This window comes from Sus scrofa, chromosome 1, assembly GCF_054392235.1.
Source record: "Sus scrofa isolate SSC_HxYL_T2T_F1_AM1 chromosome 1, Sscrofa_HxYL_maternal_Yorkshire_Landrace_v2.0, whole genome shotgun sequence".
Lineage (NCBI taxonomy): Eukaryota > Metazoa > Chordata > Mammalia > Artiodactyla > Suidae > Sus > Sus scrofa.
The window spans coordinates 253442674-253460342 of NC_139383.1; the positions used below are offsets into that span (position 1 = coordinate 253442674).

Consider the following 17669-nt stretch of genomic DNA (forward strand, 5'->3'; position numbering starts at 1 on the left):
AGTGTAATTGTGCCCTTGGACTTCTCTGAAATTTGGTTTGCCATGTAAACAGCCATCGGTGTGGTTGGAGGAGATAAACTGGCTTTATTTCACTGAAACATTAGATCTGATAAAACATTGAGGTTCGTTCCTATTATCAATAGGGATTATAATGTTAGCAGGGCTAGCTACCTGATTTACGAGGCCCAGTGCAAAATGAAAGTGTGAATACATTTAGAATGGTTAAGCAATGAGATTCTACTGTACAGCACAGGCAACTATATTCCATCTTTTGGGATAGAACATGATAGAAGATAATATGAAAAGAAAGAATATGTATATAAACACATGACTGGGTCACTTTGCTGTACAGCAGAAATTGGCACAACATTGTGGATCAACTATACTTTAAAAAAATAGATAAACAACAAGGTCCTACTTATAGCACAGGAAACTATATTCAGTATCTTGTAATAACCTATAATAGAAAAGAATCTGAAAAAGAATACATATACACACATGTATATTTCTATACATATCTATATCTATATATGTGTAAAACTGAATCACTTTCTATACACGAGAAACTAACACAACATTGTAAACTAACTGTACTTCAATAAAAAGGAAAAAAGAGAAAAAAATGAAAATGTAAGATTCCTTGTTAAAATACAGACTTTGAAAAACTTATGGTTTCCAAATAAGACAGCTTGGAGGGTTGGGGGATGCACTGGGAGTTTGGGATGGAAATTTGGTTGTGATGATTATCGTACAACTATAAATGTAGTAAAATTCATTGAGTAATAAAAAAACTGTTAATAATTTCAAGGCACTGACAGCTGAGCATTAAGGCAAGTGTGGGGCCCTGAGTGATTGCACTGACCACAGGTCCATGAAACCAACCCTGGGCATCAGCATGGGTCCTCTGCACCTTCTTCCCCCATCCTGTGGAGTCTCTGTGATGATGGATGGAGCTGGACAGCTGCAGAAGGGATAGTACGTACCTGGGTTTGAGGAAGCCTCCATCAACATGGACAAGAAAGTTTTCAGTCTTTAAACAAAAAAATGGCAGTCAGTATTTCCCTCCAGAAGACAGCTTAGGCGGAGAATTACAATATAGAGCAGCAGAATGCTCAGTCAGAAGAGATTCAGTAGAAAAGGAATTGCCATGTAAAGCCCAAAGGATAAAATGTGAGGCTTCCTAAGCAGAATCAGAAATCTTAAATCTAAAAGGTTCCATGAGAACAATTCAGTGAGAATAACCTATGTAGCCTACCCTCTAAGCAAGCACAACTAAGTAGAAAAAATCAGGCCCATTTTCTGCTATGACTCTGCAAAGTGGCACTAAAACAAAAGCTATACAATCTGTGAATTGGCTGCTAACTGACTTGGTAGAAAATGCTTGATTAGCAACATCCAGAGGTTAAAATACAGTTTAGACTTTTTTTTTTTATTAAACATAAATATCCTCTTATGGCCAATGCATTACACAGATCTATTGGGAATGATTTTTCCTTTTAAAAGGATTCTCCAGAGTGGAATTGTGTCTAAAGCCTTGCTGTCACTTAAAAATGTAAAGAGTTGACAGTTCTTATTCTTCTACCTTGGTATAAATGACAACCAGGGACATGCTAGAAAAGGTAGAGGCAGGAAATGGTAGCTGGCTGAGTCAGAGTCTGGATATAAGGGGGCATAAAGCATGATGAAACTTGTCCCGAGTTGAATATGGTGTTAAGAAATAATCAAGTCCATTGCAGGTCTTGGACCATAGACTTGCTAACAGATAAACTGAGGCATGTTGAAATTTGTAAGTTTATTTGAGCAAAAAAGTCAATTGGAATCAGGCGGTGCCAAACCAGAGTGGTTAGGAGCTTGCTGCCTAAGGGAGCCAGGGGAAAGGCTTGCATAGAGATGGTGTGGAGGCAAAGAAAGGAAATGATTTGATTGGCTGTAGCTTAAAGTCTAGCTGGCTGTGTGTGATTGGTTGTCCTTAGTATTTTGATTTTGTAACCTTGGGGTATTTACAGGCTTAGATTTTGGTTTGCTTAAATAGACCACCACCACCAGTGCCATATAAGTCTAATGGCTTCCCTGTTTAATTAATTTAAGACTGTATTTCTAGCACTACACACCATAGGGGATGTGGTTGTCTTCCATGGCTTCAGCAAGGTCCTTGAGCGGAGGACTTGCAAAGATCTGGCTCTAGCTTGTAGCTCTTTTCTGAGCTGTGGACTTAGACCTAACTCCCCACCACATTCCCAGTCACACTGAGCTTGTGGGATTTAGAACACATGGTACCTTTCCCCTTGCTCTTCTCTCTGCCCAACCTTCTGTCTTGGACCTTCACCCCTAGCACCTTGTCCTACCTTCTTTCTAACTCCTTCACGTTCTTTTCAACTCAGTTCAAATATAGTTCTTCCTAGAAGCCACCCTCCCTTCTCTTTCTGATTTTTATGCCCTTCTTCCAGCATCCTTTTTACCTACAATGCTAATGGCAAATTGTGGATTAATTAATTTGTCTCCTTCCCCAAAGCTAGAGCTCCTTTAAGGGTCAGGACCAATCAGCTCATGTTCTTATTATATTTTCAGTTCTTTAGCCCAGTGCTGATGCAATGTGTGTAATAACTGCATGTTGGATGAATGAATGAATGAATGAATGAATAAATAAAGAAATGGACACTGTAATTCCAGAGAGACAGAAGAAGGATTTTCTACATTCTGGGCCCTTCCCCTAAGAAAAATTGTTTGGGAGTGGTTAGTGGAGAGTAAGAAGTGTAAGGATTACTTACATGTAAGCTTAACATGTAGTTAGTTGGCTGCTACTGAGAACACACTTAGATAGAGTAAACCTGGAGTTTGTTTCCTCACTTCCTCTGTAAGGGTGATGGGGAGAATTGTTTTACTCCTGTGCTGCTGTGTATCAATATGGCCTTTAATTGTGACTTTCTGTTCTGGCCAGGCATTCAGGGTACTCACAGCCAGGGCCTTCTTATTAATTCACTGTCTTGTTCCTTCAAAAATGTTTCTGTACCACTTTGGACTATATTCAGGAAATTGCTAGTATGGTTGAGGGGGATGGACTGGGTTCCTGCTGTGTGCACACTGCTCCCAGGGTCATGACTAAGGCTCTGGGAAGCTGTGTGGTTGGTGGTTTGTTGGCTGCTGCCTGCTCTCATCTTGCCTTTTCTACTCGATATTGATTTTGGCTGCTCAGTTTCTTTTGGGGTGGGCAGGTCCTTGGTGCTGGGTTTTACTCCCTGCTCAAACAGCCCCAGAAAAATGGAACCACCTACTTCAACTGTGCAGGGGCCCTGGAAGGCTAGATCAAGAGACTAAGTGGTAGATACATGAGAAAATGATGGAGTGAGTTAATTGGAATGAGAATCTTGGAAGCAGACATAAAGGTGATTGGACAGGCAAGTGTTTCTAATTGTGTTCTTCTCAGAGTGTGTTAGAAATATATTTAAAAGGAAATAGATTCATAAATCCCATAAGTTCTGAAAGAGGCAGAAGATGAAAGTCCTGCATTGTAGACCCACTGATAGCATCAAGGGCTGTTAGGAAGAGAAGATTCAACCCCTTAATTTCTTAGATAATCATAATAATTGGCATTCCTTGAGAATTTACTGTGTACTAGTAAAAGCATCATCTTTCTATTATTTCATTTAATCCTCACAATAACTCTGGAAGGTAGGTCTTATTATTCTCATTTTTCTTTCTTTTTTTTCTTTTTCTTTCCCTCCCTTCCTCTCTCTCTGTTCCTCTCTCTCTCTCCCTTCCTTTCTCCCCCCCCTTCCTTCCTTCCATCTGGCTGCACCTGCTGTATGTGGAAGTTCCCACACTAGGGGTTGAATCAGAGCTGAAGCTTCAGGCCTATGCCGTAACCACAGCAACACGGGATCTGAGCTGCATCTGCGACCTATGCTGCAGCTTGTGGCAAAGCCAGATACTTAACCCACTGAGCAAGGCCAGGGATTGAACCCACATCCTCATAGATACTATGTTATGTCAGGTTCTTAACCCAATGAGCCACAAAGGGAGCCCCCAATTCTCATTTTAAAGATGAGGTTCTTTAGATCAGAGAAGTGAAATAAATTACTTGATATCATGTAACTAGTAGGCAGTGGAGCCAGAGTTAGGACCCATAAGACCTTTAATTTTACACCTGTAATAATATTAGCTGATATTTATTTTTGAGTGGACATACACTGAGATGAGCCCTTTACATGCACAAAGTCTATGTCGTCATGACTTTGGGAGATAGATACTATCTTCACTAGACAGACTAGGAAACTGAGATTCCAAGAAGTTAAGGGGCCTATTCAAGGTCAAGCAGCATAAATGCACTAGAAATCAGGTCTTCTCTCAGGTGAATGCTCCTTTAATTCCTTAAGGTTATGTCAATGTCAGGTTATGTCAGAGTTTAGAAGGAATTTTTGACAGTATTATCTTCATACTCTAGAAGGGGAGGTGGGGCAAGTTAATGTGCCAAATTGCTTATTGGTATTCTGCACTTCTCCTGTCTACCTGGGTTCTCTTCCAACTATTCCAGGGATTGGAAGCCTGGAGCTGCATTTCCCAGAATCCTTGCCAGCAAGGTTCTACTCTAGGTTACACAGATGAAAGAAACTTCCAGATTTGGAACAGGAAAAGAAGCAGAAGACATGATCTTGCTTCATCTCCCATCTCCCACTGCTCACCATCTTCTCACTTACTCCACTATAGCCCTGTCAACCTCTTTGCTGTTTAGCAGACACTCCAAGAGTATGACACTGTCATGGATTTTGCACTTGATCATCTTTCCACCTGGATTGTCCGTTCTTCAGATATTCACATGGCTCTCTCCATCTCCTCTTTGTTCAGATGTCTCCTCCTTACTGAAGCCTTCTCTTAGGATCTCATTTAAAATTGTAAAATCCACCCTGGCACATGCTATCTCCCCTTCCTTGCTTCAGTTTACTTTGTAGCATGTATAATCATCTATTTATTTTGCTTTTAAATTTATTTCCATCTCTTTCCAGTAGAATGTAAACTGCACAAAGGTGATTATTCGTGTCTGTTCATTACACGATTTCCTGGTCCAGAAACATATCTGGCTCAAATTAGGCATGCAATAAATATTTTGCAAATGGATGAGAATAAATACTGCCCCTGACAGGTGACCACAGGTGGTGCTTCTGTGCATGGGGCACTGTTGCTCTCTTGGACATCATTTGTAAGAATCTCATTTGTTTTGATTTAGAGCCTTCCCTTACCTTTGCTTTTACTTCTCTTTCTTCTTGCTATTCTGATCTGTGAGGGCATCTGTGTTGGATAAAAGATCCAGTTTTCTATAAAAAATGCAGATGGCACTATCAGGAAGGCTATGCACAGCAGAAGCCTCACTCTGCCAAGCATTTGTGAGATCTTTATTGTGGCAGTCAGTGAGGCACCAGAGGGGAGGCAGGAAGGCTGTCTGCCATGATGGGGAGTAGTATTTCATCACTGACATTGTTTAGAGTTGCCAGTGCATGGTAATAGTAGAAAGCTGACTTTTAGTTGGCTTTATTTATATTCTTTTACAGAAAATGTATTTCCTTATTGCCTTCACAGAAAGTTGTCCACTGACACTGCCCTACCCTTGGTATACTACAGGTAGCGGTGCAAAAGTGGCTGAGGGTCTGAATCTGACCTCTAACTGGTCATGCCCACAATGATTGGGATCTCACTGTGGTAACACCTCTACCACTGAATACAGTGTTCATTTGCAAGGAAGGTTAGTGTGGACACTAATCCAGATCTTGAATTTGTTTAGTTTGTTCATTACTTCCTGATAGCCTATTCATATTTCCAAGTCCTGAACTGTCATGGTTCTAGGTCTGTTACCTGTTTCCTTATAACAAATCACTCCAAAACTTAATGGCTTAAGACAGCAATATCTCAGATTTTCTCAGGGCTAGGAAGCCAGGCAGCCTAACTGGATCTTCTGTTTCAGGGTTTCTCTGTGGGTGACAGGCCATTATGTGTTGGTGCTTTGTACCATACTTGGTTATTTTGAGTTATTCAGAACCAGATCACAGTACTAGGCTACAGTCAATGTGTCAACAGGGGTTGTAGTCTCATCTAAAGGTTCAGCTGGGGAAGCATTTACTTCCAAGCTCACTCACCTAGTTATTGGAAGACCTTAGTTCCTCGAGGGTTGTCAGATTGAGGGCCTCAGTTCCTCAGTGACTATTGGCCAGAGGTTGCCCTCAGGTCCTTGCCATGTGGACCTCTTCATAGAACATCTTGCAACATAGCAGAGTAAGCGAGTTAGAGGGTAAAAAAAGAGCACCAGCAGGAGGGAGAGGACTATCAAGACCTAAGTCACAATTTTGTAACCTAATTTTGGAAGTGGTATTCCCATCATTATTATTGTATTCTGTTAGAAGCAAGGCCCTAGGTCCAGCACACGTACATACATGGAAGTGACTTTTACCACGGTGAGAGTATGAAAAGACAGGGACTATTGAAAGTCATTTCAGATGCTGCCCACCGCACTGGATTCCTTTTTCAGTGGTTACTCCACGTATTTTAAATATTCAATCAGTGAACCTTAAGAGTAGTATTTTCCTAAGCTAGGTCCTGTTTGTACTATATATTATAGAAATTCTTCAAAGTTTCTGGCTGATTAATGGATTTTTTTTCTTCTGGGTTACACTGAGGATGAAAATTTTTTCTGCTTTGAAATTTCAAAGGGACCAAATATTTTTATATGGAAATTTCTGACTTTTTAAAAAAAATAGGTGCGTGGGAAATACAGTTTTTGAGCTCTTGCATATGAAGATGCCTTGCTGTTGTGTTTGTTCATAAAGGAGTGGTGTGAATATCAAATATAGTTGTCCCTCAGTAGCCACAGGGGATTGGTTCCAGGGCCTCTCGTAGTTATCAAAATGTGCAGATGCTTACTTAAGTCCATTATATAAAATGGCACAGTATTTGCATATAACCTACACACATCTTCCATGTACTTTAAATATCTCTGGATTGCTTATAATATCTAATGCAATGTTATGTAAATACTTGTTGGTGCATGGCAAATTTAAGCTTTGCTTTTTTGGAAATTGCTGGAATTTTTTGTCAAATATTTTTGATCTTTGGTTAGTTGAATCTGGAGATGCAGGACCTATGGATGTGGAGGGCCAACTATTGATACATATTCATTTCTCCTCAAAACTTTGCTGGCATTAATTCACTGCTTTCTATTGTTGTTGCTGTAGAGGAGAGTTCTGAAGCTAATTGGGGTTTTGGCCATTATTAGTCGATGCTTTCAAGTGCTCTCCTTATATCACCTAAATATACCATTTTAGTTTGTGCCAGTAGTGTCCTTCTACAAGCATCTGTGAGCTACTGTCTGAGGGCTTTGCCTTGCGTATGGGCTAAATAGCAGTTCGGAATAACTATCCCAGCTTCCTAACTGCTTTGGTGGGTGATACTGAGGTGTGCTCTCAATTCCTAGATTTCTCCATTAGGACTGAGCCCCTGATGCCCATAGCTGTAACCAGCTCAGTAAAGACCTTTTGATGATTCCTTTCTCTTTCTTGTCCCATGTTACCCATGCCCCTACAGGTGCTTCCTGGGATCACCAAACCCCTGTCTCAGATTGTGCTTTTGGGGGAGTTCACTGGATGACAGTTCTTTATGGATGAGTTTGTTCAGATACAGGTAACCTTACTCAAATGTTTAAAAGATTTAGAAAATTTTATTTATCTTGATTATGCAATATTTTGTCAGGTTTTGAGGCTGTGTTCTTTTAGCTCATTTTTTCTGGATTTAGGAACCCCTTAAAAACATATATGTCCTGGTCTTCCCTCAGCTCAAGGATTTTGTTAACTATAGCTTTGATTATTTTTTCTTTCTCAATTTATTCTGATTTCTTCTCTATGAAGTTCAATTTGTTCTGATCTCCCCTCTACTATCACTAACCAGCTGAATACTCTTTCTCTGTTTTCTTCTTCCTTATCTGTAATTGTCTCTCTCATTACTAATATTTTTTATTCTCCACATTCTAAGAAAGCTTTTAAGATTGTCACATCATTCCTTCTGTTTTCTGCAGCATAAGTTTTGCTCTTTACTCCCTTAGTGTTGTCTTAAGTTCTGCTACTGTGTTTTTCCAATTCCTCGTTATCTCATTTATCTCCCCATTTAATCTCTTCTCAAGTTTTAAAATAACTTGTTTTGTTTCATATATGACATATCTTTCACACTTTACTGAAATTTTCTTTCAGGTTGTACACTTAATGGCAACCTTGTCTCTAGGTCTTCTAGATACTGCTTTTCCCTCTTGTTCTGTAGTTTTATATTTAGTGTTGTTATATTGACATTTGTTCTTGGTAAAGATAGCATCTATCTAGACTAAGTGTTTGCCAACAAATAGGGTGATTATTTTGGTCTGTGTACTTTCTTTTTGTGCAGAGATCAAATCCCTTTCTCAGATCCCTGTTGGAAGAGGGAAGAGTCACAGAACCTAATGAAATTTCCATTTTTCTAGCAAGCATGAATCCAGTGAGGGCTTTTCCTTTATTGGCTAATTTTCTGGGACATTAAAAACCATAAATAAATTTCCTAGGATGCTCCATGCCATTTCTAATTGTGCCCACTCTTAATCCTTCTCCCTATTTCCTGCCCTGTTATTTTCTAGGAGTTACAGACTCTTCAGGGATATAGGAGAATCCCAGTGGAGGTGGAAAGGAGTAGTTTCAGGAGATCAGAGATGGCCACACTGCACAGTGCAGTTCTGAGTATTATAGAGGAATGATGTCTCAGAGCAGGCTTGACATGGTTATTTAACCCTATATTGCAAAGGTTATAGTAGATTTTTCCTTCCTTATTTTACATGTTTCTTTTTTTTAATAAAGCAAATCTGGTTAATACCACAAGCTGATGCTTGAGTTCACATTCTAAATTCATGCCCATATTTCCTATAATTGTTCTGATCCCAGATTTTGGCATTGGATTTTTTGACAGCTTATCCTAGATTTTGGCATTGGATTGTTTGACAGCCTTAATTTCTCATGACCTTGTGAATTGTCTTCTTTTAATGTGCTATTGTAATATTTCTATACAAGATTGAGAGATACTGGGTAAGACACTTTTTTAAATTGATAAATCTCATTTTCATGTATATTACAATAACTGCATAATGGATTTTGTCTAATTAGCAGAACATGATGTATAGCAATACCACCTATGACAAATAGCTTTATAAGCCTTTGTATATGCTATAAATGTCTACCTTAAAATTATTTTTGAGGCTACCACTTCAACTTTAATCTGTCTGCCAATCTTGAGGAATATTGCTGTCAAAAATTATGATGAAGTATTCCAAAGTGCACATATTCATGGCCATTGCTTCATGTCAATCCTCAGAATTCATGATTACATCCAACACAGTGACAGAAATTCAGGGGAAGAAACCCAAGAAAGCAAAACATAAGCCATGCAGAGTACTTTCCCCATCTTTATCAGGTATTAAAAACATCAGCCTGAGAGTGATTGATGAGCAGGAGGATATCATAAAAGTTCACGCTTTCGAAGGCCGTGTCTGATATGCTGAAAATCCAAAAACGAGAGGCCAGACTTCAAAATTCATGTACTTGTTTACCTGAAGATTAAACTTTGGCTCTGGCCACCTTTGATTAACGGTAGAACTACTAGACTTTTCGTGGTATAAATAAAAATGCCTGTAGACCAGAGATCAGATGTTGCTCAATCTACTAATGAGTAGAAAAATCCACACATTTAGTTATTTTTAGGAGTGTGCTGGAACAGCTTTTCTGGGTTCCTGAGAACCAACTGTGTGACTCTTCTGAGCTCTGCATTCAATGACATCAGAATGATAGCCTGAGACTGCCACGTTGGGAGCATTTATGTCATAGATATTGGTGAATCCTATATTTAGGGCTTTATTTCCCCTCCCAGAGAGCTAGTTGTTAAACATTTATCAACATACCTCTATTATTAGGGCCCTTTTTATACTTTCTTTTCTGGTGATTACATGATTATATTTAGTTTATATTAAACCTGTCAGACTTCATTATAGTGATTGAGTCAGCAAATGATATTGGATTTGAATTTTCATAAATTTGCTTTTACACAAGGGCAGAAACCCATATGCAAATGGTTTTGTACCATTTTTTTTTTAATAAGGAATTAGTTGTGGCTAAGAGCTACAAAAAGGCAACAATTGTAAGCTAGGTCCGCTTTGATTTTTTTTATCATTAATTTTTCTAAACTAAAAAATGTACTTCTATTTCAGGTTTTTATTTATTTATTTTTAATTTTTTTTTTTTTTTTTTGTCTTTTGAGGGCTGCACCCTCGGCTTATGGAGATTCCCACGCTAGGGATTGAATCAGAACTGTAACTGCTGGCCTACACTACAGCCACAGCAATGCCAGATCTGAGCTGCCTCTGACCTACACCCGAGCTCACGGCAACAATCCTTAACCCACTGAGCAAGGCCAGGGATTGAACCTGCGTCCTCATGGATACTAGTCAGATTTGTTTCCACTGAGCCATGATGGGAACTCCTATTTCAGTTTTTTTAAGCTTTCATGTTAATTAGATGTTGAATACCTCTAGTTATATTAATAGCAGAGTTGATTTCATTTTCCCTAGAGTATGTTTTGCAGATGAGTGTTTCTGCCTTAGAGCCCTGCTTCCATTTCTGCTCCATTGTCTGGGAGCATGGGGCAGGTGGTCTGAGAGGAGCACCCTGAGAAGTAAGGAAGCAGGGGTTCCAGGAAGCTGCTGGCCTTGACCATGCTGCTCCCTCCAAAATTCTCAACCTCTGCAATAGTTCTTTCTCCTTCAATCATTCCAATCTCCTTTCATCATGATCTAGTTGATTGTTTATTGTACTTATTAGGTTGCATTTATATCTCCGACTTTAATTTAAAAAAGAAGTAGCTGATGGGAAAGATGACTGTACAGTTATGTAGGTAACCCAGGTGAGAAAGCAATTTGTCATCTCTTTAAACAAGTGTTTTCAAAAGCGTGTTTAATATTTATTTGAGGAAGAGGGACTATCAGCACCTCTTAAGAATCCTTTGTTGTTTCAACTTGAAAGCACTCTTCTGGTCTATTCTACAGGACCAATTTACATGGAGTTGGCTATGAAAGGATCTGAGGAGACAGAGTCCAGTGAACTGGCATCGTATTTTCAAGTTAATTCAGTAATATTTTAATGTTCCTTAGAGAAGTAGTTCTCAATTTATCAATATGGCTATCTAGCACTTGGGAATCTTGTTAAAAGAAGATTCAGCGAATTCTGATTCAGGCAGTCTGCTGAGATTCTGCATTTGTAACAACTTCCCATATGATCTGAGGTTACTGGTCCAGGGAACCACACTTTTGCAGGGGGCGTTTAGGGAGGTGTGTCGCATGCCCTTTACTCTGGCTTGAATGGATGGGTCAGTATTTACATAGGAAAAGCCCGGTGGTGGGGTGGAGAGAATGATAAGCTAGTTTTTGGTTTTTTTTTAACTACTTTTAAAAATTTATTTATTTTTACTTATGAGTCCTTAAAACATTTTTTGGTATGGGGTGGTAAGTGGTTTACTGGCCCCTACTGTTAAAGAAATTCCCTGTTTTAGATATTTTGTCAAAAACAGAGGCTTATAACTCTTAGGAGGGAGTTATATGATTCCGTGATTTTAGAATTTACATTTTAAAGTTCTTGCTTAGAACATGAGCTATGAAAGCTCTGATAGGCCTATACTTGTGGCTATTTTAAAAATGACAAGATTTCGATCTACTCAGTAAGAATCTTTGTAAAAAATTTTTTTAGAGGAGTAATAAGGATATTGAAACTGAAACGTGAAACCTAAAGCCTACTCTTTATGTGAGGATATAAAGTAAACACCTAGATACCTTAATGGTGATAAGAATTGTTATCATGATAAGCATGTAAATTTATGTCTTCATGGACTATGGCATTCTGATTTATGACTATGGGGATATAAAATTGCTATGGCATCAAGCAGATTCCTAGCTCCACATGAAGTTCTCAGGTCTACAGGTGTGAGGTCTGAGCAAACCATGAGTTGCCTATGACATGTCCTGCTAGGCCCATATTAGATGTGCTCTCTCTCTCTCTATGTATATATATATATATGTTGAATGAATTGAACCCAAAGGAAACTTGCATGCATAACTTGGATATCAGCCTGCACAGCTTAAACAATACCTGCCACAAGCAAGTGCTTCAGAAATGATTTCTTCCATACTAACCTCTTCAGTCCTAGAAGATGGGCAGTGCTCTGCTTTTTGCTCGGTTCTGTATCTGCAAAGCTCCTCTCAACTTCAGCCAGTGTTGAGTTTTTCTCATCTAAACACCCACAGCACTTTTCCTAGTTTGTAGTTCTGCCATTTGTGTTTTGAAAATACTGCATCTCCAAGAACATTGAAATTCTTAAAAGTAGAAGTGATGTCATATTCTTATGAGGATTCCATTGTACTTATCACAGAGCTAGTATTTGGTAAAAAAATTTGTTAAATTGATTTCCTGCTTTATTTATTAAATATCTCTGTCACATATTTCAGGCAATTCTCAACCCTTCCAAAATCAGCCAAACAAAATACGTCATTGCTTTAAGAAATTTTCTTATGACTCAGCCTTTGAAACACCCATAGGATAGGATATCTCTCCATAAAAAAGGCTTAGGTTTATTTTTCTAAGGCTCAGTTAGGCATGGTTGTTAGTGTATTTCCCCAAGGTACAGTTGAGAATAGCTTTTGTTATAGTTCCATCAAGTACTGGTTGATGTTTTCTCTCTGTTTTCTTAAGGGTTAGCTGAGCATGATTTTGGTATGATTATTTCAATGAATCAATACTCTGAGAAGAGCATCCCAGATGAATCATGGGGAGATATAAGTAAGTAGTTTTAAATGCATACAATAGCTGATATTCCTAAAAGCTTAATCTGTATCATATCCTCTTCCAGCTGCTTCAGTGAGAGTTTTTTATCTTTGTTGCAGCACTATGAGTTAAGTAATGTTTTACTTCCAGATATAGTGAAAGACTGAGGCTCAACAAATTAGTCACTTTCCTAATGTCATGTGGCCAGGAAATTCAGACCTAGAACTTGAACTCAGGCTGTCTCTAAAACTGTGCCATCCAGTACAATAGCCACTAGCCACATGTAACTATTTAAATTGGTTAAATTAAATAAAATAAAAAATTCAGTCTCTCAGTCACACTAGCCACGCAAATGCTCAATAGCCACATTTGATGAATGGCTCTCATATTGGATAAAGCAAATATAAAACATTTCCTTCATTGAAAAAGTTCTGTTGGACAGTTCTGCTCTAGTGCCTGTACTTGCTGGTGGCCTGCTGGCTGTGCTGCCTCTTCAGAAACTCACTACAAAAGGGCATGGAAGTTGGAGAGTGCAACGTGTATAAATGAAGAACTGAGCAGAAGGGTGGGCGAGGAATGGAAGAGTTCTAGTTTACCAGGGACCTAGGTTGGGAGCTTTGGTAGGGACCCAGGTGCCCCTGGGGTAGCCCTCACGGGCTGTTGTATAGCTGCTGTGGAGGAGGATCTTCCCATCTCCCCACCAGATGGACAGGGACCTTGGGGAGCCACTTTAAAGGCTAAGTGGCCAGGCTGGGGAGAAGAAATCTGTACGTTAGTGTTTTGTGTTAGATAGTGGTAACCATCTGTTTCCATTTGGGCAATGGGCTGCCCTTAAGTTTCACTCTCCTGAAGAAGCAAGATTTCAGCCAGGCCCCTGGGAGGGTGCTGGAGAAGTATGAAAGCCACAGCACATACCTTGACAGCCTCCCACTGACTGGCCACCTTGGATCCTCTGGAGTGTGGGTGGCTGACCACTGCAGAGCCACTCTCTGAATTCCTGCCAGACTCTCAAAACAAGTATTCTGAGTGCTTTACACATACTGACTAGCTTCTCAGCACTGGCTGACCATCTCAGACACAGTGACCACTCCAGATACGCATAAAATAAAAATGATGACAGCTTTGGCCACATGCAATACTTTCCAGGTACTATGTCTAGGTACCATAAGGCAGTAAGTATAAGCTGTAGTTAGCATTATTTTTATTTATTTATATTGTAGTTTATATATCTTGAATTTTCTCAATTCAGTGAGATATGGATGTATATATGTATTATTACCATTGTTTTTATAATAATTCTTATTTTATACAGGTGGAAACAGGCACAGTGACTTGATAACAACAAAGGGGCAGAGTAGCTGATGAGCCCAGTCAGCCTGGGTGCTTGGCCCACATTCTTCCTACTACCCTGAGCTACTTTGCTGGCCCAGTGCTAATGTCATGCCAACTTATACGTGTTTTAGCTGTATAAACACTCAGCTGGGTATTTTGGGTGGCAGGGTTTTCCTATGATTACTCCAACTACAGATAGGCATCCATTGAGCCTCTAGAAACTCCTTATTTTGATTTATAAATACCAACAATGGTGACAAGCATGTAGTAATTGGCAGAAGTTTCATCTTGTTTTATATCAGACTAAGAAGTTCTACTCTGTCTAGTGGCAAATACTTTTTACTTATTTTGAATTTTATACAGAGCTTTAAATAAGTACTTATAAATGTATATATTTTTGAGTTTGTCTTAGGGACAAGAATTTGATTTCAGTTGTTTATCTCTCATAATAACTGTTTTTAGTCACCAACAACGATGTGCTACTTTCTCAACAGCATAACCTTTTAAGTTCAGAAAGCATTATATGAGAATTATAAAAGTAGTAATTTAAAAAAGTAAAGTACAACCATTAATATTCCATTAATTGTTATTAATGTAGGCCTTGCCATTACTGCTAATATAAAACACAGAGAACTAATTTTTAGAAAATTGATACATACAATGTTATGAACATACATTGGAAAAACAGAAATAAAAACCAAGGAGTTCAGAACTCAGTAGACTCAGTAGGTTAAGAACCTGACTAGTATCCATGAGGATGTAGGTTGGATCCCTGGCCTCACTCAGTGGGTTAAGGATCTGGCGTTGCCGCAAAGTACAGCATAGGTGACAGATACCCCTCAGATCCTGCAATGCCGTGGCTGTGGCCTAGGCTGGCAGCTGCAGCTGCGATTCAACCCCTGGCCTGGGAACTTACGTATACCACAGGAATGGCCCTAAAAAGAAACCCAAACAAAATAAGAGGTTGTGTACCAGTCTTGTTTAGACTGATTGAGACAGCCGAAAGCTATCGGTTAATTCTACTTCTTAAGTAACACTGTCGTCAATGTGTTGAAGACCAAAACATTGGGAAAATGATTAAAAATTGAAGAATGTCCTCTGAGTGTATGGTAGACAGAACATCAAACTCGGTGGCAAACACAAATCTGTCAAGTAGGGTAATTCCTTATCTCTGAGGTGATTGGGAGACTTTAGACCAACTCCAGGATGCCACATTGGGGGGTTTTGAGTCATTTCATTAACCTAAATAGGAAGCCATATAGTAACAAGGCAGTGGGTGGAGAGTAGATTGCAACAGTGATAAACCAGCTTGTACTGCATGGGCTCAAGTAAGGCTAACCCAAGAGCAAGCACAGGGATTCAACTTACAAGATCAGTTAAATTACAGCTTCAAACAAGGCCACTTTGGGTAAATATGACTGGGAGAATTCAGAGGCCGAGGGAAGCCTCTGAAAACTGCCCTGGCATCCACAAAACAGAAGCAGTCTTCAGTGGTGCTAATGAATCATGTGTGACAGCCACACCCGCACATGTCTCAGTCCCATCCCTCAGAGGAGGGTGAAATGAGCTACAGATGTGTAATGTCTCATTTCAGCCGTAAGCATGTGTAACACTTAATGAGGATGATGGGGTTTATACCTTCAGAACCTTAGTCTCTAAATGTGTCTTTTGAGCTATAAGAAACTTAAATATCTTGAAGGTTGGTTGGTTTGGTGTTTATTAAGGATTTGGAGAGGCTTAAAACAAGAATATAAATAAATTATGGTAAAATTTAAATAAAGAATATAGGAAGGCAAGAGCAGGAAAAATATAGCCATGCTTGAAAGACAGCAGGGAAATTTTCTCTAGGCTGACCTACTTGTCTCTGTAGTCTCCCTATAGTATAAGCCCATCCCCCATAAAGCCTGTATGACAAGTGACAAAGGGTGGTTGAAATGAGCAGGTCATGTGGATTGCCATATTTGGCTTGAAAGTCCAGAAATTTAAGCAATATCACTCACAGCTGGCAGTAACCAACATCAAGCTGCCACACATTTATTTCTTCACGTAATGGCTATATGTATTATATAACACAGAACAGTCTAGAGGGTTACATGCTCATGTGTGACTGATTTAACACATGGTAGGAAAAAAGTACCCTTTAATCCAAAATTTAATACATATTAGCTATATAGGAATTGATGATTTTAAGAAAAATGTCCACGGTTAAAAATTAAATTGGGTTTTGTTGGTTTCCACTTCTGCACATAAGAACTTCAAAGATACCCTTTTGTCCTAATGATGAGTGAAAAGCTGAACAGACTGAAAAATCAACTTTCTTTGAATCCATAAGAGAGGAAAGGACCCAGGGCTAGCCACTGCCCCCAAGATTAGAGAGACAGCCCAGAGAATGGGGGTCATCAGGGTTTCCTCTCAGTGGAGCCTCAGGAGTAGAAGTCACCAGGGGAGCTAGTGCTGGGGTAGGAAAACCTGAACTGTCATTGATGAACTGCTGGAGGCTCAGTGCAGCCACTCTGAGAATGAACAACTCCAGGGGGACCAGTCAAGGGGCAGGGGAAGACACTTTTTTTTTTTTGTGAGATTTACCTCCAGAGGTTTGACCAGGTTCTCACAGTAAGAATGAGGAAAATCCGGGAGTTCCTCATGTGGCTCAATGGGGGACCTGGCTCGTATCCATGAGGATCTAGGATGCAGGTTTGACCCCTGCCCTTGCTCAGTGGGTTAAGGATCCAGCGTTGCCCTGAGCTGTGGTGTAGGTCACAGATGCAGCTGGGATCTCTCATTGCTGTAGCTGTGGCTGTTGTGATTCTACCGCTAGCCAGGGAATTTCCATATGCTTCCAGTGCTGCCCTCAAATAAAAACAAATAAATAAAAAAAGAATGAGAGCAATCCCCTCATGCTTCCAGCAGGGGGTGGGGAATGGAACCATTCTGAAATAACACCAGAGTACTCTGTTCTTAACAAGGCCTGCCCTCAGGTGAAACTGTTTCACTAGAGCCAACTTAATGGTGCTTTATCACAGTAACTCACCTAGGGCAAGGGAAATTCCCAACTCCAGCCCACTCTAGCCATCTTATGCCACCTAAGGGTGAGGGGTGGAGAAGCCAACTTGAGAAACACTGTGTGAAGTTCATAGTCTAGACGCATAGGCTCACTAGAAGAACCTAAAACTGCTGTGAACGTAGGTATACATATATCTTTTTGAATTATGGTTTTGCTGGATATATGCCCAGGAGTGGGATTGCTATATCATATGGTAACTCTATTTTTAGTTTTCTGAGGAACCTCTGTACTGTTTTCATAGTGGCTGCACCAATTTACATCCCCACCAACAGTGTAGGAACGTTCCCTTTTCTCCACACCCTCTTCAGCATTTATTGTTTGTAGACTTTTTGATGATGGCCATTCTGATCCGTGTAGGGTTGTTCCTCATTTTTTTGTCATTTTGATTTGCATTTCTGTAATAATTAATGATGTCG

General features: G+C 39.6%; 1 protein-coding gene across 2 annotated transcripts in view; it reads left to right on the forward strand.

The window, feature by feature from the left end:
- LOC106509220 (uncharacterized) overlaps positions 1-17669 on the forward strand; it is a 424782-nt gene that overhangs the window by 234101 nt on the left and 173012 nt on the right. For both annotated transcript variants that reach the window (XR_014824849.1, XM_084991349.1), the window contains 2 exons: positions 7567-7662; positions 12786-12872. The gene's annotated coding sequence lies outside the window, so the exon portion shown is untranslated. The remainder of the gene's footprint in view (positions 1-7566; positions 7663-12785; positions 12873-17669) is intronic.